Here is a 26,227-nt window from a genome sequence, read left to right as displayed (position 1 = left end):
GCTGACCCCTGTGGTTGAATTAGGGAAAATCTGGAAGAAGCTGAGGAGGAGGGGGACCCTGTAGGAGCACCAGCAGCACCAAGTAACCTGGACCCCAGAGATCTCTCAGATACTGAACCACTAACCAGGCAGCATACATCTGCTGATATGAGGCCCTCAACACACATACAGCAGAGGACTGCTGGGTCTGGGTTCAGTCAGAGAAGATGCACCTAACCCTCAAGAGACTGGAGGTCCCAGGGAGTGTAGCAGGCTGGTGGGGTTGGGGGGGTAGGTGGAGGGGACATCCTCATGGAGACGGGGACAGGGAGGAGGTATGGAATGTGGAACAGTCAAGGGTGGACTGGGAGGAGAATAAGATCTGGAGTGTAAAATAAATAAATAAATAAAAGATTTAAAACAACAACAACAAATCTATACACACACACACACACACACACACACACACACACACACACACACGCAATATCTGTAATGTATTTGCTTTAGGATAATATAATGAATGAGAGAACATAAACATCCACAAATTTATGTCAGTAGAAAAGCAATACATGAATAGGGATGTGCTATACAGCCTAGAGTTTCTAGGCTGTTCAGTGCGCAGGTGACTTGTGTCAAAGGCTTCCTTTCTGTGTGCAGATGAAAGAGAAAGCTAGGTCACCATGAGATTCCATGCAGAATATTCAGACAGTCCCAAGCCAAAGTGGTGGTTTAGGAAGGAGATTAGGGAGAATTGGATTTTATTTCACTTCCCTTCCTGTTTCTTTCAAGTCATCTGTCACGATGATGGGCGCCTGCACATTATCTTTTCTTCCCTTATCGTTGGAAAGGACTAATCGAAGCAAACACATTTGAGCTGTGTCAAGGGCAACTTCAGCGCTTTCCGCCCTCCCCTTATCCCACTACCTTTTCTGTGGAAGCATGAAAACAATAAGAAGCTTGGAAACGATGAGAGCCTTAGAACCACGTATTAGAATTCTCCCTTCGTTTTCTTAGAGCACGAACTTTGCATAAACATTATCAGTTTTCCTGTTAAGGGAGCGCTGTACTGTCGCAGGAATTCTTGCAACAGCTAAAATCTCCTCGGCAGGGTGCAGTCCCAGGGAATCCAGACTTGGCATGAGGCACGGTGCTTTATGTTTGGACGTGGCTTAGGACTGTATGTGAAATAGCTTGACTTTAATAGACATTTTGTTTCATATTTCTTAAGCATAAACGTCTTTATTCCAAAAGCTCAGATCTTTGTGAGGAGTAGGAAGTGTCTTGTGTATTGATTTATTTTTGTGTTACTTTGCTATTTAAAACGAATAGAGAGTTCTTTGGTTTCAAAAAAGTGAATTTGGATATAAAATTTAAGATTAAAAGTTAAAGCACTTTTAAAAAAAGTCAGTAAATGAATGCATAAAATATAGATAGGAAAATGCTAATTAAAATGCAGAGAATCGAAATTTGATTGTACTTATTTTTTTCTGTATATTTCCAAATTATTTAAATGTTTGATGGATTTGAAATGCGCAGGCCTGTGTTTGAACACTTCATCTTGCTTTTACACATGTTATTTACAGACGTTAGAAGTTGAAAAGGATATGCCGTCTTTTTTTCATCTGTTATGGATTTATCTACCCTTTACACTTATGTTTTGTTTTGTTTTGTCTTGTTTTTGTTTTGTTTTGTCTTGTTTTTGTTTTCTTCATGTTTTTTAAACAGGGTCATACTATTTGCCCCATGTGTCATGAAATTCACGATGCAGACCAAACTGCCTTTGATGGGGATCACCTGCCTCTGCTACTTCAAGACGAAAGGCATGTACCGCAGGCCCAGCTTGATTTGTCTATACTCTGAATTGGAGTTTAAGACAGAGGACTGCTTTTGCCAGTGCTTCTCACAGCTCAATAAGGATGGCAAAAATGGTTGGGGGAAATAAAACTGTTGGGGCTCAGCAGGTGGAAGCATTTGGTGCACAAGACAGAGAAGTTTGGTTCTTGGATCCCATGGGGGAAGAAGAGAATGGGCTCCCCAAAATTGCTCTCTCATTTCTACATGTGTGCTTTATTATGCAAACACACACACACACACACACACACACAAACACACACAAACACACATTGATAACAACGACAGTAATATTTAAAAATCTAATCACTGAAAAATAGATTTTAGAATTTCTCAATATCAGCCCTTTTTTAAATTTTTTTATTTTTTTATTTTTTTATTTTTTTATTTTTTTTTGAGACAGGGTTACTCTGTGTAGCCCTGGCTGTCCTGAAACTCACTCTGTAGACCAGGCTGGCCTTGAACTCAGAAATCTGCCTGCCTCTGCCTCAAAAGTGCTGGGATTAAAGGTGTGTGCCACCACTGCCCACCTAATTTTATTTTTTTATTTATTCACTTTACATCCTGCTCACTGCCCCCGCCTCCTGGTCACCCCTACCAAAAGCTTTTGTCTGTACGTGGGATATGTTCTACCAGTCATTCTTAAGATATGGCTCCTGATCTCTCAGCAGCAGCATTGTCAGAGAGCTTGTGGGAAATCAAGCTTTCCGTGCCTCCAGAGCACCTGGCCCCAGCCCCCAGGGTGTTCTTGAGTGACCTGTCAAGTGATTCCAATGCTCATTCAGTGGTGAGAAGCCTGGTCCAGACCATATGGCAGCAAGAGCAATGGGGACTGGTATGTGTGTGTGTGTGTGTGTGTGTGTGTGTGTGTGTGTGTGTGTGTGTGTGTGGTCAGTATGATGATGTAGCCCTAGCATGGCTTGAAAATTAGAACTTGAGTCAGCGACTCACAAATCATGTAATCTACCTTCCAAAGAAATGGCAAGTGTTGAACAATCTGGCATGATGGGCAAATAATACATTTGACTATATGGAATTTAGTTTTCAATTTGCATTAAATGTGAAAGTCACTAAAGCATGTTGGCAATATTTTATACATGTGAGACTTGCATAGTGGCAGCGACTCTCACCCGCATCTCACAGACTCGTGATCAACGCACGCATGGACACAGGGCCAATCTTGAGTATTGAACTATGGTGACAACACCCACATCAAAATGTAATTATGTCCTGAAATGTAAGGCGTTCAAGGCTGAGATTTAGATGAAATGGAGACTTTCAGGAACAAAGAAGCCAGAGTTCTTGCCGATTATCTTATAGTCAAATACTATACAGGCACTGTTTCTTTGTTTCACAGTATCTTTTAAGCCTTTAAGCCCACACTGTAAATGCAATCACTAATGCACATCAGTGATTTCTTGTCAATGATATTGCATGCAGAATACAATGTTTCAAAAGTAGTTCTATGTTCTTCTAGTTTAACCTGTCTTGACTGCAGTGAACATGTAAGTGAATGCTGGGTGAGAAGAAGAGAAGCTGAAACGACAGTGGGCCCATTTCAGGTCTGGTTTTCTGGGTGGGCAGGTTTTAGCCTATGTTCATTTTTATGATAAACTGATAACCCTTGGGTTGTGAATATGGAATTCAAGAGAATCTCACAAAAGTCTTTTGGAGAAAATCCTGAAGGAGCCTGTATAAAATTTACAAGATACTCTTAAGACTCATTATAAAAAAGAGTTAGATAAGATCAGAAAAATGGTTCATCACTTAAGAGACCTTGTTATTCTTACAGAGGATTGAAGTTTGTTCTCAGCATCCAAATCAGACAGCTTACAACTGCCTGTAACTTTGTCTCCACAGACACCTGCACACACACACAAACACACACACACATACACACACACACATACACATCTATATATACACATACACAATACATACACATATACATACATACACATTCACACAATACACACATACATATACACACAATACACACATACACATGCACACACATACATGCATGGACATACATATACATACACACATATATACATACACATATACACAAATATATACATATGCACATACATACACACATATACAAATAAAACAAATCTTTTAAAGAGAACAATATATTAAAATCACAAAAGACAATTGTGTTTAGAAGCAAGATATGTAAAGACATAATCTTTGAATCCTGCTGTGCTGGCTTTGCATTCTATCTGTCTCACCATTTAGAAAGTGCTGCTTTTCTTACAAAAACAGTTTATTTTTTTCATTACTGTTGAAGTTTTTATTGGTCCACTTTGTATTACATAATTTGGATAGCCACAACATAGAAGATTGGCACCTTGCCCCAGTTGCTTTAACTGCTATTCATAGATGTCAACACCATTTTCTTTAGTTCAAGTCTGTTTGATGACAACAAATTTTATTTGTGTTGTCAAAAAGGCTCCACAAATATGAGCTTATATGGCTCTAGGAGTGAAATGAAGTTTAAAGTACTTTGTCAGATTTTAGTATCACAAAGGCATATGGCTGGAAACCTCTCCCCATGACAGTCTCAAGACTTCACCTAATCCAACTGTCACAGTTATCATCTTCCTGTTTCTTTTTTTTTTTCAACTTCCAAAAAACTTTATTTATTACCATTTACAAGAATTATGTAACTTTTATTCGTTTGACATCATTTAATCAGTTTCTGTATTTACTAAGGTCTCTCTTTCTCTAGAAGTTAAATCTTTTAAATATTTTATTTATTTACATTCCAGTTGCTGGCCCCCTCCCCTCTCACACAGTTCCTCATCCCATTCCTCGTCTCACTTGCCTCTGAGAGGGTGCTCATCCCACACCAAACCTCCCCCTTCCCTGAGGCCTCAAATTGCTGGAGGATTAAACACATCTTCTCCCACTGAGGCCTGACCAGGCAGACCTCTTCTATATGTGTGCCAGGGACATTGGACTGGCCTGTGTATGCTGCCTGGTTGGTGGCTCAGTCTCTGGGAGCTCCCTGGGGTCCTGTTTAGTTGAGACTGCTGGTCTTCCTATGGAGTCACGCTCCCCTTCAGCTTCTTCAGTCCTTCAACCATTCAACCATTGGGGTCTCTGACTTCAGTCCTTCAGTCATTCAACCATTGGGGTCTCTGACTTCAGTACAATGGTTGGGTATAAGTGTCTGTTCTCTAAATCAGCTGCTGGTAAGGCCTCTCAGAGCACAGCCATGCTGGGCTCTCCTCTGTAATCACATCAAAGCATCAGTAATAGTGCCAAGCCTTGGTGTCCTCCCATGAGATGGATCCCAAGCCAAAGTTGCAGTTCTTTTAGACAGGAACTGTTCTGGGTCAGAAATTTTGACTGTAGGTTAGTAATTCCTTCCTTCTGCTTGAGGCGCTGTCTATCTACTGGAGGTGGACTCTTCGAGTTCCCTCTCCCCACTGTTGGGCATTTGGGCTAAGGTCAGTCCCATTGGGTCCTTAGAATCTCTCACTTCCTAGGTCTCTGGCACTTTCTAGAGGGTCCTGCCAAACCCCACCCCAGGCTGCTTATTTCAATTCATTCTCGTGTCCCCCCTCCCATACCTGATCCTGTTCCCCTTTCTCCCTTCCCCTCCCCTCTCCCACTCAGATCCCTCCCTCTCTCTGCCTACCGTGATTATTTCCTTCCCTCTTCCAAGTGGGATTGAAGCATCCTCACTTGGGCCTTTCTGCTTCTTACACTTATTGATTTCTGTGGGTTGTATCCTGGGTATTCTGTACTTTTTGGCTAGTATCTACTTATCAGTGAGTACATACCATGCATGTCCTTTTGGGTCTGAGTTACCTCACTCAGGATATTTTCTAATTCTATCCATTTGCCTCCAAAATTCATGGTGTTCTCACTTTTAATAGCTGAATAATATTCTGTTGTGTAAATGAACCACATTTTTGGTATCCATTCTTTGGTTGAGGAACATCTGGGTTGTTTCCAGCTTCTGGCTATTACAAATAAGGCTGCTATGAACATGGTGGTGTATGTGTCACAAAACACTTTAGATTAGAAGGGGTCATGTAAATTTCCCTGTAGTTTGAGTTCTACCCATAATTCTTTCAGTGTTGTCAGTTAGTGAAAAGGTGGCATCCTTTGCATTAGGTCCAGTCTGAACTTCACACTGTCTCTTCATGCTGGCTGTTGTCCATCAGCTTGACTTAAGGTAGGCTCACCCGAGAAGAAACCTCAGTTGAGAAAATTGTCCCATCACATGGGCTGTAGGCCAGTTTGTGGGAGTATTTTTTATTATTAATTATTGATGTGGGAGGGTCTAGTCCACTGTAAGTGTCGTGTCCGCTCTCGACCAGCAAGAACGACGCGGCCACCAGTCCTTCTAACAGCAGTTTATTCAGTCCTGATTCTTCTTGTTTATATCTCCCCCGAACCCTGGGCCTCTCACTCCTTTTATACTCTCTCTCATCTACGCACCGCAGGCCACGCCCCCTCGCCAGTCACGAGGCTTCAGCTAATCAGGGCAGCAGGGGCAAATCTCCACCAAATTGGATTCACCTGTATCCTGGTACACCTGCGCAGCACTCAAGATGTTTGTGTCTTATATGAGGAAGTCAGGTGCAAGTCATATGACTTAGCTGCAGTCCCTGGCGCCTTTGGGACTGCCGCCACACCCGCTCCCCACATGTAGGCAGTGTCAGTTACGGTCAGGTGGTCCTGAGAGGTATAAGGATGGTGGCTGACTGTGAGCCTGTAGACTAAGCTCAGTGTGGAGGTAGCAAGTCATGCTACTTGCCTTTGTTTAGCAGGACTTTTAACCCTACGTTTGTAGCACACTTCCTAGCTTCCTTTATCCATTAAGAGGACCAGGACCACAAACTCTCAAGGCTGTTTCTGTAACCGTAGAGAGGTAATTTCTTCTGAATATTGCAGATTCAATTAGTTTGTTAATGTATACCATGTTGATACAAACCAGACTGAGTAAAGCATTGAGATTCATCTCTCTACAAACTAATTTAGGATATCCTTCACTGTTTTGAAAATACAAAAAAGAAAAAAAATGTGGACATCTACCAAAAAAGAATTCAAGTCAAATTACATGTTTGAAAATTGAATATATCTTCATATTATCAAATTAATAAGAAGCATTAATCTTGGTTATGGATGCTAGTCAAAAGTCAGAGAGAAATGTAGTTTTTCAAAAACACTAAGAAACATTTGTAAAGGTCTGGAATGCATTTGATTTTCTTTTTATTTTGTTAGCATATGAAGTGGTGAAGCCCATGTGATACTAATAAGATTCTAGAGAAATTTGAAGGGTTTCATTTCTTCTCATATTTACTTTATTTCACCTTTCAAAACACTGGAATCAGTGTATTCTGCTGGGTTCCAATTTCACATAGAGCAAAGGAATGCAATTTTACTTAAAGCTCCACTGTGTAAATGTGAAACTGTGTGAGTAAACTATGCATTCTTTCTAACAGCTGAGGTCTTGCTATTCATGTTGCTAGGCAAACACCAAGGTCTGTGTTAGTGACTTTAAGGATGTATTTAATCCTCAGTCCAAATTTTCCATATTTATTTATATAAATTTTACTAAAGATGATATTATTAGGTAAAAAGAAAACATGAACACACATTTAGAGGAAGTGTGTGTGTGTGTGTATGTGTGTGTGTGTGTATGAACCTAACAATTCATTCTGCATATAGGTTTTATTTATGTACACTATAAATACATTTACACATTTTCTTATGTAATAAAAAGTATTTTGCTTTACAATCTTATTTACTTATTTTTTATGTCCGTGCATGGTTTGCCTACAGTATGTATGTTTATCATATGTCTGCCTTCAGAATCTAGAAAAGGACATTGGAAACCCCTAAACTAGAGAGACTTGTTAGTGAGAAGCCATGTGGGTGCCAGGAACCAAATCCAGTCCTGTTCAAGAGTTATTAACCATCTCAATCAGTGAGGCATCTCTTCATTATACCTAAATACTTTTTTTTCAAAGTCATTCACATTGTGAAGAAGTTTAGCTGACCATAACATTTTAGGTATGAAAGAGAAGAATTCAAAGCTGTGTTGGAAAAAAAAAGATGGAACATTTTGGCAGAAAGATTTAAAATTAAAATAGTTCTCTATCACATAGCCATATATGTATGTGTGTATTGCCCATAGATACACATATCTCAATGTATATACATGGAGATAAGACTAAGTATGATTCAATTCTATAATAATGTAGGCTTATGAATGACAAGCTTTCAGTTTGACCTTTACTGTATACCCGATTTAATGAAAGTCTTGATTATAAATTTAAGACCTAGAAGGTAGAAGAAGTTATTTTAAAAACTGTATTGCAATCAGCAATATAAAATTGTTATTAAAAGGCATAAAATGCATACAATCTCAGGAACTACTATTAGTGATAAGTTTACATAAAATAAATCTCAGAGTGGAATGGTCCTACCTTTAAGCCTCCTGAAATCACTGTGAATTAGTGGATAACTTAGGCCCAAATTCTAGCTAACATTATTAAATATCCAATGTTTTCTAAATTTCATTCCAGACATAGCTTCTATTTGCCTTATCTCTTTTTCTGGTAAATTTTTTTGTGTGAGTGAGTGTGTGTGTGTGTGTGTGTGTGTGTGTGTGTGTGTGCTTCTATAAACTCAGTCCAACTATCTAACAATGATGACCTTCTTGAATGCAGTACATAGTTCTCAAATCACAGGTCACAAATTGCTTGTAGCATTTGACCCATTGAAATCATTTTATTTTGACAGTTACCAGATCCTGGGATTTACATAAATGACCCATCATGACTGGTTCCAAGTGATTTCTCAAGGTCTGTGATGTATAGGTTTTGGATTGAATATGTAGCCATTTTGCATTTAGTTGGGAGAGCCCAAAGGACTATGGATGTAAGTCAGGTATAAGGTACCTTCTTTTCTAGAGAACGTATGTATCTGTGGGCCAATAACAAGCTCCGTGCACATTCTGTGCACATATAACACCTGTGCACATGTGTTATATGAAGAGTGAAAATGAGAAGGTAGTAGGAGTCCAAGTATATTAGCAATCAGCAATCAAATTAAATAAACAGCAGCGATATTAGCTTATTTTACAAAACTGGGCATTTCTCACAGAGAAAGGAAATCTAAACATCAAAATTCCAAGTTTATGCATAGCTAGCTAATAGGGCATGTAAACAGAAACAGATTAACAAAAAGTCCATTTCAGTTTATAAAATAAAGGATACATTAGAATTTGCATAGTATAAAAGGAGATTTCGTATTACAAGAAAAATAAGTTACTTTTTTACTCTTACAATCTTCTTGGAATTCAAGAAGTTTGAAGGAAGATGCCAATTCTATAAAAACTGCACTAATGAGTGAAATCTAGAAAGTGCTAACTCTGGATCCTGCCGTTAAGGAAGTGGCATGTATTTGGACAAGGGCTCAACCACTCAGCAAAGTACTTGACAATTCCAAGATAACCAAGAGACTGACAAAATTGGAGACTCAGTTTGTCCATGAGTCTATGCTATGTCTGTAAAAAGCTTTTTTATTTTGTCTTGTTTCTCAGTTAACAAAAATAAACCTGATCTGTGGCTTTAGATCTCATATTGATTCCCTGTTGTCCAATAACTCATCCATCCTCTGAAAGCTATTCTTTCCCATTTATTGAACTGAAACTATGTTTACACACGGTTCTCCCATGGGAAGTATCCTTAAATATTTGTACAGAATTCACAATCTGTCATATTTATTTCAAGATTTTTTTCCTAGTGATTATTTTCCAGAGATTATTTTAGGCTTTAGAAAATGACCTCGTGCCTTTGATCTCAGCAACTAGAGAGGCTCAATCAGGAGAGGGGTGAGTTTAGGGCAACCTGGGCTATGTAGAGAGTGAGACCCTGTGTTGGAAAAGTACTACACCTACTCCCTTTCCTTCAATAACAACAAAAAACCAACCACATAGGTTCTCATCACTTATTTCATTGCTAACATTCTGAGTTCTGATACAAAGACAGTTGTTTCTACTCCCTTTGTGTTTCTGACTTCACACTTGAAACAGCTTGGTCAGAAGAGAAGTCTTCATCTTGTTTGAGTGAGGAGGAGGACAAACTGGCTTTTGGAAGGGCGGCCATATTGAAGAGTTTGAGAATTGCCTTGTGTGTGGGAGACACTGAATGGGATGGGTGGGAGTTCTGGTTAAGGGTAGCTTACCCCCTAGTTACTACATCCTTAGCCAACAGGGAAATGCAAATTAAAAGTACTCTGAGATTTCATCCTACCCAAGTCAGATCAGCTAAGATAAAATAAACAACAAATGGCTGGGTAGAAGGGAAACCCTGTTACGGCTGATGGGAATGAAAACCACTGAAATCCGTGTAGAGGGCACTTGAAAATCCAGCTAGAACATTATTGGGCATATACCCAAAAGACATTAAGAATAATGAAACACACAGGTAAATGGATGAATCTGGAAGCAATTATCCTGAGTGAAGTAACCCAGACCCAGAAAGACAAGCGTAGCATTGTCTTCTCTCGTTTGTGGATGCTAGCTTTGAAAATGGAAATCATATCTTAAGAAAAAATTTAATTAAAAATATATCCCAGGACTGTACGGGAGCTTTTCTAAAACCCTGAGACTTGTAGAGAGTGTGGAGAAGGAAACAGGCATGCATTTGCATTTCCAAAACATGATCGCGCCGATCTTAATAGGACTGTATTGCACTGTGACATTTGTGTTTTCTCATATCTTAATTGTTTTTCTCTGAATTTCCTTTCATGTACAACTTTCCTTTATAATTTTAACTTTGGCCAAAGGAAAGACAGTGGTAAAGATTGGTGACCCCAGTTTACACAATTCCTGGATCACTAGGGTCTCCCCAGCTGTATCTCAGCTCCTCACTGCCTCTGAGCCTCAGTCAAGCGAGTGTGCGTCCCTGTCAACATTTTCTCATTTAGTCTGTTTGTGTTTGTAAGTACATGTTTTATTTGGGTTTTGGATTTGGCCTCTTATGATGTTTTTTGTAAGCAACAAGTGAAAAGGAAATAAGAACACTACTTTAAAATTAAACCTGGCTTAATAACTTAATTTTCTGAAAATTAAAAAAATCCCATGCACAGATGGTTTTTTTATATGTTCTGTCTAATCAAGAGTGTCTAAGCAAATGAGGCTGTCAAACTGGCTTTTAATGTTTCTTATTTAGCTTTTAGCCTGGATCCATCCGCAGTGTGTGTGTGTGTGTGTTTAGTTCAAACACATTAATAATAATCCTCGAGAATCACAAATAATGCTTCAGTGTCACATTAAGGAAATAAATCAAAGCATTTCTCCTTGGTATTATTTAATGAAGAACAAGCCAAGGCTTGAATTCTCTACTTTGTACTTCCTGTGTGCCTGTATTTCCCATCTTCTCTGTCTGTTGTATGAGTCTGAATCTGTGCCTGAATCAATCCCTGTGTCTGTGTCTATGCCTGTATATAGTAGTTTGAATAAGAACAGTCCCCATAGGCTCATATTTTGAATGTTAGGTTCCAAGTTGGTGCACTGTTCTGTAAGGATTAGGAGGTGTGGCCTTATTGGAAGAGATACGCCACTGTAGGTGGGCTTTAAGATTTCAAAAGGCCATTTCAGGTCTAGTCTCTCTCTGACTTCTGCCTACAGATCAGGATGTAGGCTCCAGCTACCGCTCTGGCTCCATACCTGTCCATCTGCCACCATGCTTCCTGAAAAAATAGTCATGGACTAGCCCTTTGAAACTGTAAGCAAACCCTCAGATAAATGCTTTCTTTCATAAACTACCTGGGTCTTGGTGTCTCTTTAGAGCAATAGAACAGTAGCCAAGATAATGTATAACTTTGTCTATTCTCAACAAAGGGCTTTTCTCTGTCTCTTTTGTTAAATGGCACAAAATTCATCACACAAGGAAGGAATGAGGAATACCTAACAGAAACCTTTTACAGAATTTGAAGGGTTTCTGTTGTTAGAACTCACTTTTGTTATTGATTGACAATGAGTAGCACAAATTATGAATATGCAAATGAAATTATATAATTATGTAATTAGTACTTGGAGGTAAAATTTTATATAGTCCTTGTCTATATACATTACTTTACATATTAATATTTTAGAGGAATGTAACTACCTAACAACATGGATTTTATACCCCTGTAGCAAATTTGGGACAATGTCTAGAAATAATTTCTTGATTAAATAAAACTAATTTTATAAGCAGCTCAACACTTCCTAATATGACTATCAAGAAGGCATCTTTGCTAGCCAAGTGGAAAAAACACTATGTGAGATCTTGTTTTTATTTCTGGGTTGGAGAGAATTTTAGGTCAGAAGAAGCCTGGAAAAGTAGAGAAAAGGCAAGGGTGGGTTACTTGGTAAGAAGGGAGGTGTTCAAGGCTGTCCCCCACTTTCTCTTCTATCAGGATTAGTGTATCTAGTTTTATGTCGAGGTCCTTGATCCACCTGGATTTGAGTTTTGTGCAGAGTGATAAATATGGATCTACTTGCATTCTTCTACATGCAGATATCCAATTAGACCAGCACCACTTGTTGAATATGCTTTCTTTTATTCCATTGTATAGCTTTGGTTTCTTTGTCAAAAATCAAGAGTCTATTGGTGTGTGGATTTACTTCTGTGTCTTTAAATTGATTTCATTAATCAACTTGTCTGGGTTTTTTTTTCCAGTACCAGGTGGTTTTTATTACTATTGCTCTACAGCACAGCTTGAAATCAGGGATGGTGATATCTCCAGAAATTGTTTTATTATACAGGGTTGGGAAATTTGCAGGCAAATGGATGGAACTAGAAAGGATCATCCTGAGTGTGGTAACCCAGACCCAGAAAGGCAAATGTGGTATGTACTCCCTTGTAAGTGGAAATTAGCCATAAAGTAAAGGATAACCATACTACAGTCCACAGACCCAAAGAAGCCAAGTAACAAGGAGGGCTCAAGGAGGGGGTGGGACTTGAATCTCACTGAGAAGGGTAAATAGAATAGACATTGTGAGTGACAGGGCAAGGCATTGGGGAAGAGTGGGCATAGGAACAGGAGGGATGAGATGGGGGGAAGACAAAGGGAGAGAGGAATCATGGGGGTGGGGTTTGGAGCTGGGTAACATCTCTAAGACAAGCTATAAACCTAGGGTAATGGAAACTCCCAGGAGTCTATGAAGTTAATCCTAGCCAAGACTCCTTGCAATGGGAGATCTAAACCCTGAAGCAGCCTCCAGTCACCAGGCAAGACTTCCAATGGAGGGATTGGGACATCCACCAACTGTGGTAGTTTGAATATGCTTGGCCCAGAGAGTGGTACTATTTGTAGATGTGGCAGTGTTGGAGGAAGTCTGTCACTGTGGGCATGGACTTTAAGACCCTCCTCCTGCCAGTTTTCTCCTAGCAGCCTTCAGATGAAGGCATAGAACTCTTAGCTCCTCCTGCATCATGCTTGCTTGGACGCTGCCATGCTCCCGCATTGATGATAATGGACTGAACCTTTGAACCTGTAAGCCAGCCCTAATTAAATGTTGTCCTTATAAGAGTTGCCTTGGTTATGGTGGCCCTTCAAAGCAGTAAAACCCAAACTAAGACACCCACTCAACCACAAAACCTTTGACCTATAATTTGTCCTGCCTACAAGATGTTGTGCAGGGATAAAAATAGAGCAGAAATTGACAGAATGGCCAACCAATGACTGGTCCAGCTTGAGACCCATGCCATGAGAGGGAGCCCACCCCTGACACTATTAATGATAGTCTACTATACTTGCAGATAGGAGCTACAACAATCACCAGAAAGGCTTCACCCAGCAACTGATGGACACACATACAGAGACCCTCAGCCAAACATTAGGCAAAGCGTGGAGAAGCCTGCGGAAGAAGGATTGTAGGAGCCAGAGGTGTCAAGGACACCACAAACCCCCCACAGAATCAGCTAACCTGGGCTCACGGGGCCTCACAGACTAAACTGCCAATCAGAGAGCAAGCATGCATGGGACTGACGTAGGCCCTCTGCACATATGTTACAGTTGTGCAGCTTGGTTTCCATGTGGGACTGCTATCAGCAAAAGCAGGGCTGTCTTTGACTCTGTTGCCTTTGGGACCCTTTCTGCTGACTGGGCTGCCTCCTCTAGCCTCAAAAGGAGAAGATGCACCTAGTCCTACTGCAACTGGATGTGCCAGAGCTGACTGATACCCATGGGAGGCCTCTCTGTTTTTTGAAGAGAAAGGAAAGAGGAGTGGATGGGGGGAGGGAGGAGGAGGGAGGAGAAACTGGGGTTAGGATGTAATGTAAATAAGTTCATTAGTTAAAAAAAGAGAAAGGCCATCTTCTGCTACATATGCAGCTAGAGACACGAGCTCTGGGGTACTGGGTAGTTCATATTGTTGTTCTACCTACAGGGTTGCAGACCCCTTCAGCTCCTTGGGTGCTTTCTCTAGCTCCTCCATTGGGGGCCCTGTGTTCCATCCAATAGCTGACTGTGAGCATCCACTTCTGGGTAGGGGAGCAAAGTAGGGGGAGGGTTTAGAGGACTTTCGGGATAGCATTTGAAATGTAAATGAAGAAAATATCTAATAAAAATTGGAAAAAGTTAAGAAAGAGAGAGAGAAAGAGAGAGAGAGAGAGAGAGAGAGAGAGAGAGAGAGAGAGAGGTGTCAGCCACCTGCCTCCGGGTCTGACAGTGATTCACCTTGCCCTCTGTGTTCCTCTGAAGCAACAAGCCTTTGGGCTGCACTGGAAGAACATCAGGGAAAACAGAATGCTTCATTTTTAGCCTGCTGTTCAAATCAGATTATATAACATCTGGACAGAGCCTTTCTGAATTTGAGGTTTGGCTGGGTACTTCATAGAAATTAATTGACCCTAGGAATCCCCATCTGGTCTCTATTAATGACGTGAAGTGTTCCAACTGAGGCAAACCCCGAGAAGCCTGGCTATGAGGTGGATCAAGAGACACACACAGTGACTGGCTGGAATTTAAAGTGGGGAGATATTTCTTTCACATGAGAAATCAAAATGCCATCCAAATGTAATGTAAGCAAATAGTCTAGAAAGGACTCGAAATATATGAAATCGGAAAGCACATTTATGCCATGCGTATTTCTAACTTTAATGGTACAACTTATAAAAAAGAAAAATGTATGTCAATATACCAGTCAAAACAAATGCTACTATGAATTAAATATATGGTATGTTTTCCCAATATGTTTTATTTTTAATTTTTTTAATTTTTAATTTAAATTTACTAATTCTACAAAGAAACTTCAGAGAAAGCTGAACATAGACTTATAAACATAATGTAATTAATACTGAATATTTGGTTCCCTTTAAATACCATTTATGTAATATGTCAACAACAGAGATAATTAAGGAACAGATTAAAAATCATAGATTTCTATGAAAAATGATGATTCTATTAACATTATATTATAATCCTAAAAATCAATATACAGATCTATTCATTTTATTTTCCTTTGATACATGTAGATATACACCATCTAATGTTTCAATTTTGAGCACAGTTTTTAAATCAAACTATTCTATTTATTATTTATACATTGTTATAGTTATTTATAAATCTCATTTATTTTTATATCCTCTTTACTTTTGAAAAGCGTCCTATAAGTTATCCAGCCATTCTTTTTTCCCAATATGTTTTAAACCGTGAAAAAGAATGCTCTTATATTTTTCTTTTCTTATTTTTAATAGCACTTTCATTTGAGATAGTGTAGCAATATCCTAAAATCAAGTCATGGAAAGCTCCAGTCAGCTCGCTCTGTAAATGCGACATTACTGGCACCAGCGAAGTTTTTATCTCGGCCACAGGAAGAAGGCCTTTTGAATTAGAGCAAAAATCTGAGATAAAGGTATCAGATAGAAACTTCAAGGAGAAATAAAACGTGCCTCATGTTTTGATTTTGTTTCTGGTTTTTGACAGTGAGGGTTTCAACAAAGGAGGATCCGGAATGGCACAGCCTGGAGAAAACTGAACCCCAATCCCAGTGTATCAACCTGCTCATTGTCTGGAAATATAAAACACACTTTATTTTTGAAATTATTCATTGATTTATGATATTCATAGTGACTTTCTCTTCCAGCTCATGGCCCTGGGGCTCAGTTTGTGCACGGCCCGTGGTTATGTCTCAATAAATTTCAATTTCCCTTTATTTTCTCTGCGAGGCCAGAATGACTCGTCTATATAGCTTCAGCTATTACGTTCTCTCTTCTTTCATTTAAGCCACAGTCTATTGCTTTGTTTTTGTCTTCTCGGAGGTAAAATTTCTCTCATAAAATGTATTTATTTATTATGTATCTTAAATTACCACCTCCCTGCCTTTTCTGGTCTCTTGTCTATCGGGAGAATCCAAGCACAGGGAGATGGCCCGCTCATCCCCAGTTGCTCTTGCCAGCTGAGCCAATGGTATGGATCGTGATGATGTGTCCCTGCCTGCTCTGTAGGCTCTGACCACTTGTTTTGGAGATGGAAAAGGGAAGATGGAAATAACTGTCATTCATTCTGCTCTGAACAAAGGTAGGACGGAGAGTGAGCCGCTAACTAACCTTGCCACATCTACAAACGTGACACTTGACCCTTTTCTCTCAACTGATAGAAAAATCCAACTCTGAATGGAGCAAGACCTCAATGTTAAACTGGAAACTCTGAAAGTTCTAGAAGAAAGAGCAGCAAGTATATATCAGGATGTAGGAGCAGGAAAGGACTCTGGCTGTGTAAGAGTGAGGCCCAGCTACTGGCAAAGAGGACCTCATGAGAATGACAAGCTTCTGTAGGGCAAAGGACACTTTTTAACTGACTGAAGGGGCAGCCTATAAAATGAGAGAACATTTTGTTAGCTATACATCTGACAGAGGAGTGATGTCTAGAATACACAAAACCTAAGCATCAAGAAAACAAACAACCTGTAGGCTGGAGAGATGGCTCAGTAAGGAAAGGCTGATGTGTCTGAAGACCTCAGCTCAGTCCAAATGGTGGGAGGACAGAACTGACTCTCACAACCCATCCCCTGAGCCCCACAAGCCACAGCATTCATGTTCTCATGCACATACTGTAAACACACACATATAATTAATAGATAAATGTAATGTTTTAAAAAGTGATTTAAAAAAAAAATAACAGCCCAATTCAAAACTGAGCTACAGAACTGAACACTTCATCAAAAAAGGAAACTCAAATGTTTGAGGAACATTATTTAGTGTCCAACATGTTTAGTCTCAGAGAAATGCAAATTAAAAGTACTTTATCATTTCAACCTACACCAGAAAAAATGGTTAAGTCTTCCCTAAGATATAGGGAAAACGACAACAAACATCAGCAAGGGTGTGAGAGAAGAAGAAGATTTCTCACTGTTGCTGGGACTGCAAACTGCTGCAGCCACAATGGAAACCGGTACAGCAGTATTTCAAAAAGCTAGAAATAGGACTGCCCCGTGTATGACTCTTTAGATATAGTAAAGGAATTGATATCCTATTATAGAGATATTTACTTATCCGTATTCATTGCTGCTCTGATCAAAATAGCTAGGATATCTATGGTAAGAACTTTAAGACTTTGAAGAAAAGACTTGAGGAAGATACTACAAGATTGGAGAGCTTCCATGTTTGTGGTTTGAATGACCCAACACTGTGAAATGGCTGTCCTGTCAAAGGAAGCTGCAGGCCCAATGCAGTCCCAACCAAAAGTCCAGGTACTTTCTTCACAGACAGAAAAGCAATCTCTAAAAATATACGGGAAGTGCAGAGATAGCCGAAGATGTCCTGAACAGAAAGAATACTGCAGAGGGTATCATCATACCTAGCTTTAAATTATTTTACAGAGCTATAGTAACAAAAGCAACCTTACACTGGCCCAAAGAGTGAAATATAGATCAATGGAATAGAGCAGAGGACCCAAATGCAGCTTTACAGAACCACCGCTATGATTCTTGACAACACTGGCAAAATATACATTGAGAAAAATCAGAGTCCTCCACATGGTTTGGGAAAGCCAAATTGCAATATGCAGAAAAACAATAAACCAAGATGCCTACTGCTCACTCTCAGAAAACCCAACCCCAGTTAGATCAATGACATCATTATAAGACCTGATACCCCGAAACTGAAAGAGAAAAATGTAGGGAAAACACTTCACTGAAATAGCTGACAAAGACCAGCAACTGAAATTCAAGGCATCATGAAACTAAAAAGTGTCTGTAAAGCCAAGGACCAACTGAGTGAATGGGTGAGCCAGAGAATGGGAGAAAATCTTCTGTCCCTATATATCTGGTAGAGGATCAATGTCTATAATAATCAAAAGATAAATGCTTAAACACCAAGACAAAAATAAATGAAAACTGTCTATGAATCTGAACAGAAAGTTCTCAAAAGAAGAGATGCAAGTGGTTAATCAAAGCCTTCAAAAGTGTTCAACATCATTAGCCTTCAGGGAAATGCAGATTAAAATCATGCTGAGATTCCACCTCCCTCCAGCCATTATCAACAATGACAAAAATGGTGGCATGGTGGGTTATAGAAGAACACTTTACACTGCTAGTGGGAGTGTAGCCACATACGGCCACTTTGAAGAATTCTTTAAAAAAAAAAGTAGAAATAGTTCTGTTGTTGTGCCACAAAACGATCATGAACCCCAAAAGACCACCAAGGAGCCAAATCGATGTAATCACATTAGGGAATCTTTATTCAAGCTCGTGCTTGGGCTCCCTGTCAATCCTGGCACAACAGGAAGGTGGAGCCCTGAGCCTAGTTTCAGGCAAACATTTATTGAGGCAAGAATGTGTATCTAGCCTGGTACACATCTAACTGGGGGGCCATTATGGCCTTTAATATAATTAGCTGGTGCTGGTAGCCAAACCATAAACTTAACCAAAAACTTTTGCTTTTGCCCTGACTGGTGGTTGTTAGTAAATTAAATGTTAGCCGGGCAGTGGTGGTGCACGCCTTTAATCCCAGCACTTGGGAGGCAGAGGCAGGCAGATTTCTTAGTTCAAAGCCAGCCTGGTCTACAGAGTGAGTTGCTGGACAGCCAGAGCCACACAGAGAAACCCTGTCTTGAAAAACCAGGGGTGCGGGGAATGAAGTGTCAGGGATGGGATTGTAACCTGAGGGTGTAGGTTTGTTGGGGAATAACCTAGAAACTGGAGCTAGACCCAAGTTTTGTTGTGGGTAGCCTGGAAACTGGTGCTAGATGCAGGCTTTGTTGGGGGCGGGGGTAGCTTGGAAACTGGTTTGTGGGGAGAGATAACCTGGAAACTGGTGCGAGACACAGGATTTGTTGGGGGTTAACCTGGAAACTGGCCTGTGAGTTAACCTTGAGTTCAACCTTAGAATGGAGTCTGAACCGAAAGATGTAGTCTCTCGGGGGCTGCTGGGGAGGAAAGTCACTTTTCTTTAGGAGTATGGTTGCTGGAAGGTTGTCCGCGTCCGAGTGCATGACCCCCATGCCCGAGTGCGTATGAACACCACTAACTGGACTCAGTGGATCACAAAATAAAGACATGAAGCTGGTAGAGTCGTGGGGGAAGTTGGGAAGGGGGAGAGACGTGTATATGACCAAGGCACATCAGTATAGACAATCGTAGAGTCTCCTAAGACTAAATTAACTACAAATGTAATGAAGGTCACAATAAAAGAAATGTTAATGGAAGGGTTTCTGTGGCTTGGGATTTAAAAAAAATTCTCAAGTTCAAACCAATAAATTTCTTTAGGCACTTCACCAAGTGGCTATTTAAATAAAAATGTGTGGCTTTTAATTATGGGTGTTGGGTTTAGTTTTTCTGTGCTATTGGAGACAAAACCCAGATTTCAGATTCTTAGTATTGAAACAATACCTGTCAATGCTGCAGAGAATTTTGTTTTCGTTACGTGCAAGCAAACATGCAATCAGTGTGGTTCGCCAGGCAAATTTCCGTGGGTCCCCAAATTACCTTCAGTATCTTCTCTTTTCAGAAAAAAAGAATTTTTTTTGACTGATTCACACAGGCTGGCTTGCAAAAGCAGATGAACACGTAGGGCTGGATGAATTCCGTTAGTGAAACTAGGAAATAAAGACAGACTGCTTTCTAATTCCACTGTTAGACTAGGCTCCATCCAGCGCAGCCGTGTTCCTACGGGGCTGTCTAACTGTTGCTGTAGATGAGGCAGCTCGAAGGACCAGCTTCTGCTGGGCCCTCAGAGTGGGCGTGGCTAGAGGATCTTGGGTGAGCAAGCGTGAGTGGGGGGTTCTCAGTAGTGGATGTGCAGCTAGGCAGGCAGGCAGGCAGGCAGGCAATGGACTAATGCATGGGCATTGAAGCAGACTCCCGCTCTTATTGCTGTCCTCTACTTAGCTTGAACGCCCCACCAGATCGCCATTAACTTTCAGTAGATACTGTGACAGCAAAAGGTTTTCAGGATCCTGGCAGTCAGCATGCCTAGATTTTCACATTCACCTTCCTGTCCCTTACCCTCTGTAAATGTGTCTCAGACTTTTAAAAAAGTCCTCCCAATGGTCTTGATTTCTCTTTTTAAATGAACGTTTTCATTAAAATATGATTTCTATTTTTAACTTACCATCAAGTTAGTGAAGCTCACTGGAATACGGTTTTTTGAACTTCTTTTCTATTTGAAGTAATAGAAATTACTGGGAGATGATTTTGCTGCGGCTGCACTTCTGCCATCTAGTGGACAACTAGTGAATCCATGAACTCCTTGGGTCATCAACCGATTCTTTTCAAATTACTTGAACATTGTCATAGATATGTGAACGCCTTATTTTCACCATGGAACAATATTTTCTTTGAATATGTGTAATCTACTATAAATTGATATTTTGTTCTGTGGTTTTAAAGATGCCTTATATTATAACCTAAATACATATTATTCCACTTTGAAAATTGGAGTTGGCATAATTCTTTCCAACATTAGCGTAATATGTTCTAATCCTGGGAAATGCCAATGTGAATGTAGTATATCAGTCAGAGCATGACTCCTGCCTTTTTTATTACCCAGCTGCTCCAGCCAAGATATCTTGTCTCACTTGCTAGCTGCTTTCCATGGCCTGGTGTTCAGAAAGTCTTAGACCACATCATTTATAACTTAGCACCTCCCATATTTCCAAATTGTTCTTAGGACAATGTTCTAAGTACTGTACACGAATTCCAAGCTTTGCCTAATATGGTCCCCATCTCCACCCCTGAGTCTAACAGGCCTATCTTCCATCAACTCTCTGAGGTCCACTTCTTCTTACCCCTTCTTAGTAACGAAGTCCTGAAAGATAGTGTTGTTGTTTGTCACCATGACTCACTGCCCAGGTGATCACAGTTCATGAGAACCTCTTCCTCAAGTCAAAAACATTTCTTACATGTTCATTCTGTAAGCCTCCTTCTTATTTGCTTATCAAAATCCCTAGTTACTAATTAACTAATTACTGTGCTATCTAATGTCTGTTTTAGCTAGTGTCCTGTATACCTAATGAGGTCAGAACTGTATGTATTTCAATTGTTAAGTACACTTTTGACAAGCTGTAGACAATTCATTGCATAGCTTGAGGGATCAGAGATAAAAACCTAGATAAAGATGGTGTCTTTTCCTCTAGACTGTGTTGCCCAATTGTACTGGCTAGTTTTGTCAACTTGACACAGCTGGGGTTATCACAGAGAAAGGAGCTTCAGTTGAGGAAATGCCTCCATGAGATCCAACTCTAAGGCATTTTCTCAATTAGTGATCAAGTGGGAAAGGCCCCTTGTGGGTGGGACCATCTCTGGGCTGGTAGTCTTGGGTTCTATAAGAGAGCAGGCTGAGCAAGCCAGGGGAAGCAAGCTAGTAAGGAACATCCCTCCATGGCTTCTGCATCAGCTCCTGCTTCCTGACCTGCCTGAGTTCCAGTCCTGACTTCCTTTGGTGATGAACAGCAGCATGGAAGTGTAAGCCGAATAAACCCTTTCCTCCCCAGCTTGCTTCTTGGTCATGATGTTTGTGCAGGAATAGAGACCCTGACTAAGACAAATTGGTACCAGCAGAGTGGGGTATTCCTGCGACAACCTGACCATGTTTTGGGGAGGTCTGTGGAAGGACTTTGGAACTTTGGGCTTGAAGATCTATTCGTTGTTAAGAGCTCTGTCAGATGTTTTGTAGGAGCTTGGAAGATAATGTTGAGCACAGTGCAGAAGATGGAGGCCTGGCTTGTGAAATTTCAGAGGGAAAATTAAAGACTCTTTTCAGGGTCATTGCTGTTTTGATTGTGAAGATTCTGTAGTTCTGGTTAGCTGGGGCTGAAGAATCAGCTGTGATTAACAAGATACCAGAACTACTAAAGCAAAAACTTTGCATTACTGGGACTATTGATGCTGGTTAGCTGGAGCTAAGAAATTAGCGGTGATTAAGAAGAGACCAGCATCATTGAGGTGACATCTTCTGGGAAGTGTTTTCTGAGAGCACAGTGGCTGTGTTCCAGATATAGCCAAAGTTGTACCTTGTGCTGTGGCTGGACTTGGTAATGTGTAAGGGTCACCCAGGTGGTACTGGTTTTGAAGGCATGAAGGAGTTGAGCAGAGCAGCTAAGGCTTGGCACTGTGAGAAGACATGGAAGGCCATTGGTGAAAGTGCAGCCTCAGTTGCAATTGATGGCCCAGGACTGAAGGGGTCATGCAGTGTTTTGGAGATGCCAGTACCATGAGATGACCACCAAGAGCAGCAGCAGCAGTGGAGTACAGGCATCTGGAGCCTAGAAGATGACGCGTGTGCTACAAAGGGCATGGCTGGAGAAGTGACCCAAGCCCTTGGAGGAGCCCAGAAGATCGTAAGTTGGATCCCAGACATTGGACAGTTGGAGATTGACTTTTGCTTTTGATTGTGACTGTGCCCTGATATTTTCCCTCTTGAAGGAAGAAACTGTTTTAGTGGAGCCCACAGTTAAGAGACTTTTAATTGTAAAAAGACTTTGGATTTTAAAAGAGATGGATATTTTAAAGAGATTGAAAATTTAAGAATATGTAAAGACTGTGGGACTTTTAAAGTTATTTAGATCTTGGGGATGAATAAGAATATAAGGGTTGAGGCTTACTAGTGATGTGTTTGTGTGTCAAGTTGACAAGGGGTCAATTGTACTGGCTAGTTTTGTCAACTTGACACAGCTGGGGTTATCACAGAGAAAGGAGCTTCAGTTGAGGAAATGCCTCCATGAGATCCAACTCTAAGGCATTTTCTCAATTAGTGATCAAGTGGGAAAGGCCCCTTGTGGGTGGGACCATCTCTGGGCTGGTAGTCTTGGGTTCTATAAGAGAGCAGGCTGAGCAAGCCAGGGGAGGCAAGCTAGTAAGGAACATCCCTCCATGGCCTCTGCATCAGCTCCTGCTTCCTGACCTGCCTGAGTTCCAGTCCTGACTTCCTTTGGTGATGAACAGCAGCATGGAAGTGTAAGCCGAATAAACCCTTTCCTCCCCAGCTTGCTTCTTGGTCATGATGTTTGTGCAGGAATAGAGACCCTGACTAAGACACCAATCTTCTACTTTCCTTTATAATTTTCCTACCCATAAGACTCCCATTATATCCAGTGCACTCTGCCAGTGTTAACCAGTTCCCCAGAAAGAGCTTCTCCATGGCTAAGCACAACATCACTTGAACATGGCTTGCTCATTGGTTTGTTCGTACTGCCTCCTACCCACCCCGAAGCAGACAATCTGTCACTCTTTGCAGTTTTAATGGCATTTTTTGATAAGTTTTTAAAGGTCTAAGTGGTTTAATAGACCTAAAAATTTAAAAGAATGATCAAGGTTTTGCAAAGCCTTCAGCCTAACAAAATGAAGGATTCAGATGAGACAAGAAATGAACCAGAGACAGTGAAGTCAGGGTCCCAGCGTTCTCTGCACTCAGATATTCCTGGATGTAGCTGGCAATGAACTTGACTGCGCACGTCATCAGCTTAAGAGTAAGCAGATCTGGAATGCAGGAAGCTTAAAGACATATTGGTCATCATGCTGGAGTTCAAAGGCTAAGGGATATGACCTTCCTAAATCCAGACTTCTGAACCCCGAGAGGTAGGCCTGAAATGATCAGAAAGCAGGGGCAAACACCTTTAAAATTAGGAGAGAGATTTTAAAAGTCTCCAGCTTCCCTTTGCAGTTATTCATGTTTTATTCTGCAAAATACATGGTTAGTCATCAGCTTTCTCATCAGCCGAGAAAAGAAATGATTGATGGCTATTTAAACAAGGGAGTCCGATTTTACCAACAGCTCTAACTTCTGGGGATGATTGCCTGCAACCCCAGGAAGTATGTTCTTGTAACGCAGACTGCTCAATGTACTCATCTGAGAACTAGAGTATATGTATAGCGTATAGCTTGTTCAGTGTGTCTCCTAGGAGAGTAAGGACAGCTGAAGAAAGAGGGAGCAGGACTCTGCGCCTTACAGACTCTTGAAAGCTACCATTCAGCAGCATAAGTCAGAGATGGGCTGCACCCCTCCCCATGCTGGGGACTAATCCCAGTGCCTTATGTATGTTAGGCAAGTGCCCTACCACTGAGCAACCCTGCCTATGACCCAGGCCTTTGAACTTCCTTAAAAAAAAAAAAAACTTAAATGGCCTACATTTAGCATCCATTCAGTTATAAATTCATTCACCAACAGTTTGTCATCACTGACTTAATAGAATGCATATTTATTCATTTGTGAAGACAGAAATCAGTGTGTGAAAGAAAGCAGTTGGCAGAGAGGAAGGCTCGGGCCCACCATCACCAGCAAAGCTCCAAGCAAGGCCAGGCAACCTCCAACAGATACAATGGGAGCCAAAAATGCGCATGCTAAACAAATGACCAACCAAGGCCCCAGGCTGTAGGACATAAGGATCCCTGAGCTCCTAACCTTCCTCCCAGTTCTGGCCTACTTCCTCCTCTGGAAGTACAGCCCTCATAAGCCGGCTCTGTCTATGGGACTTTCGACTTGCTCTGGTTCAGTTTCCCATTTTGGGATACAACATCAGGAAATCTGGGCAGGCACCATGTTGACGAGCCAGTTATGTTTTTAATGTCTTAAAACTTTCTACTTAATCTATTATTATTTTTTCCTCCCTCCCTTCCTTCTTTTGTTTTCTCCCTTCACTTTTCCTGAGACATGTGGAAATGGCTGGCCCAACACATGTAGAATCCCAGTCCCTGGGAACACAAGTTGCAGTGGTGGCAGGGCTCATGCTAAGGCCACAAAGTACTCGTAGTACCGAGTCCACTGGGATACCTCAGCAATGGCTGGGCATGTGCCAAGGTAGGCAAGATGATGGTACTTACTTAGAGCCATCTATAATTGTGTCAGCCAAGGTAATCACAAATGTGGTTATGGCCATGATGGCACCGGCTAGCATGGTAACATCTATGTGGAGATGACACCCACATGACAGTGTCTCTCACTCGTCTCCTGGGGCCAGGAGTTTTGCTTGGGAATGGGACAAGTTCCTAATCTCCCTTGCAATTGACTATTTTGGGCTTTGCTGTGGATTTAATGATCCAAACAAAGAAAGAGAAGTGGTTGGTTGCCACTGGAGGAGCCCCGCCCCAACCCAGAAATTTGAAAGTTCCACAGATCAGTTCCCTTCATAGGTGAAGCCTACCTTTGTCCCAAGAAGAAGAAGAGCAGAAAGTCTGCCGCCCTCAATGTTTAAATGAAAAGTACATTAGTTTATCCTGTGTTGATTCCCTGTCCATCTGCCCACCAGAGATCTACCTGACTCATTGGGCTACTGACATGGGACTAAATATGTGGGGCTCATCTGGCCCCTATCTTGAGCACTGCCACTTCCTGATGCAACCCATGCTTCCTGCTTCCAACCCCACTCTCTTCCTCCTCACTGTTCTTGAGAATCTTTATGAACTTGCTGTGTATGTCTCTGCCAACATTCATGTCTCCCTGTCTTACTTATTTCTGGCGTTCCTTACCTTCCCTGTTCGCTGACTCTAGACGATTCCATCTCTGAGCTATGGCTTTAGTCTCCCAGGTAGTAAGGCATATGTCCCAGTAACATATCTCGTCCTCTCTACCCCCATTTATATCTTGAACCTGGATGGCAATAGAAAACAGAACTTAGGGCCGTTCTTGTAGGCGAGCCTCTCAACTTCTTAGGAGAGGGGCCTTCTGTCACTTAGGTCAAAGAAGCAAGCTGAGGAAACCTGCATTAGCAGCCTTATGTTCTGTTCTGGGGCTGTGGTCTAGAGAGAACTGACCCAAGCGATTGCTTCAAAGACCAGATAGATGATTAATAATCCCCCCCAAAGTCAGGGACTCAAACTACTATTTGTAGACACACTCAAGGTCTCCAGTGATGTGTGATTGCTGAATGGGACCTGTTAGAGCTAAAGACTCCCACTGGCTGAGAGGCGGGTCCTTCCCTACTCTATAGCCCCCGCCCC

This window comes from Mus musculus, chromosome 13 (assembly GCF_000001635.26).
Source record: "Mus musculus strain C57BL/6J chromosome 13, GRCm38.p6 C57BL/6J".
NCBI lineage: Eukaryota > Metazoa > Chordata > Mammalia > Rodentia > Muridae > Mus > Mus musculus.
The sequence above is the reverse complement of the archived record's forward strand: the minus strand, read 5'-3'. Positions refer to the sequence as shown.